We start from the raw sequence: 2,158 nt of genomic DNA, 5'->3' as shown, positions 1-2,158 counted from the left end.
TTTCAAATGTTCATCTATTTTGTAATAAATAACGTCTATATATATATATATATATATGTGTGTGTGTGTGGATATATATAGATAGATATATACATACATATATACATATTAAGTAGGCTACTTTAAATTCAAATAAAGGGCTGTATATGGCATACACTGCGGTTATCTATCCGTCCAAATGTCCTTTTCCCAAACTCATAAAAGCTGCTGATTCATCAAGTTTGTCACGTTAAAAGTCTCCCGTACAGCATCAACAGCTTGTGCGGCGCTCACTTCCCACACAAATCAGCGTTTACGCAACTGCGTGCATCACCCCCCCCCCCCCACCCCCCAACAACAAGCCCCAGCATCCCCCCCCCCCTCCTCCTCCCCCCCGCCCGCCTTCCCGTAAGCGCGATCTGACTGCTGGTGGCCAGTCAGTTCACCTCTCGCCGCCTGGTGTGTGCGCGCTCTCCTCCCTGAACTCCCCTCCCTGCCTTTTTCACGCAAGCGATTGCAACAAGCGAGTGCGCGCGGATGGAGGCGGGACTCTTCTTTTTCTCTCTTTCGGCAACGATGGAGCATTAAGAGGAAGACGTGATTTTAAATGCGCACACACACACACACACACACACACACACACACACAGGCACGCTCGAGTCGACAGCATGCGGGGCGCGCGGTTTCTGCGCGGTGCCTGTGGATCGCTCTCGGCCGTGGAAGCTTGACTCTACGCGGGGGGAGTAGGAAGCGGGGGATCCCGCCTAGATGGAAGGACTTTGCATGGACAAATGTGAATTATCTTGGCGAGGTAAGATCGAACGTACTTTTTTTTTTTTTGTTTTTTTTTTTTTGCTAAAATGTTTGGTGGTGGAATGTTATGATGTAAAGAAAAGCAAATAGTCACGCCTCTTTGTGTTTTGGAGGGGAAACGTCACTTAAGCACAACTCACACGTTTTCGTCATTATATTACACAGTCATGCTGTAGCAACTGAGTAGAAAGAGACATATTTGTTCTGCAAGTCGAGCAGAAGTAATGTTATTGAATTCCCCGTTCGCATCACTTGCCTCGCATTGACTTCAGAATAGTCAAGTTAGGAGCGGTAGCCTTGGTCGAGTGATTAAGAGAAACCCGTCAGGGGGTGCAGGTCCACACATACGACTGAGGTGCCCTGGAGCAAGGCACAGAAACTCCCTTAAAACTGCTTTCGTGGAAGTAAAAATCACCGGAGGGTTCAATGTAGAGGACCAATTTTGAGAGTCAGTGTACATTTCACAATAGCGATCCTTTTGAGATTCGTTCTCTAGCTTCGATAATGTTATCAGTCAAATGGACCCATTTTAAAGTTAATGCACTGACTGAAATGATTGCTAATTAAATTGAGAATGACATATGAACGATGTTTATTGGGATTTTTTCCCCCCCCCTGATATACAGTATTTGGATAACTGAACAAGCTCCGGGTCAAAGTGACCCAGGAACCGCTTTGTTGTTCCTGAGAAATGAACAAATGCAAAGGACAAATTTGTGCAATTAAGCGTAAAATTCACTATTCTAGTCGCTTCACTACTTTGATGGTTGAATCCTGCCATTATGCTTCGGATGCAACTGAGTCAACTACCTTTTTTTTGCAATAGTGTATGGTCATAATTATGTCTACTTCGCTATGAATATTGACTGAAATGGTGAGTAATAAAGTTAATAATGTTATGATAAATATGTATGTTTATTCCTGACACATTGGTCACCAATAGGATTATTGCTGTTCTCAACAAACAAACATAGCAGTTGGGTTGAATTTTTGCAAATAAGGGAGTGTCAAATTCATGACAACAAAGATGGCGTTTCTTCTCGAATGAACACTCCGGTCTAGTTGCTTAATTACTGTGAGGACTTGAACAGGCTCAGCTTTTCGCTCATTTGTACATTTAAAAGCGCTCCAACATTTAAAAACATTTAAATTCAACTCTTGAGCTAAGACTGTAACATCCAAAGTGTAACAGTGGCGACACGGATGATGATTCTTCGTCTTCTCGAATGTAGCTTGCGTCTTAGCCGCCACAAGAAATATTGACTTTTAAAGTCAAATGATTGATTTCGGCCACCACGTTCCCGGAGATTTGATGAAGCGGGGTCGTTACCAGTGTTGGCGAGTCAATTTGTAATACTACTGGATG

General features: G+C 43.5%; 1 protein-coding gene across 1 annotated transcript in view; it reads left to right on the top strand.

Moving 5' to 3' along the window:
* Window positions 1–453: 453 nt before the first annotated feature.
* Window positions 454–2,158, top strand: part of kcnb2b (potassium voltage-gated channel subfamily B member 2b) — a 48,259-nt gene continuing 46,554 nt past the window's right edge. Inside the window, exon 1 of the mRNA XM_086020423.1 lies at window positions 454–790. The gene's annotated coding sequence lies outside the window, so the exon portion shown is untranslated. The remainder of the gene's footprint in view (window positions 791–2,158) is intronic.

This window comes from Filicampus tigris, chromosome 21 (genome assembly GCF_054856515.1).
Source record: "Filicampus tigris isolate MCC_2025a chromosome 21, RoL_Ftig_1.0, whole genome shotgun sequence".
Taxonomy (NCBI): Eukaryota; Metazoa; Chordata; class Actinopteri; order Syngnathiformes; family Syngnathidae; genus Filicampus; species Filicampus tigris.
This window is presented reverse-complemented; position numbering and strand designations above follow the sequence as displayed.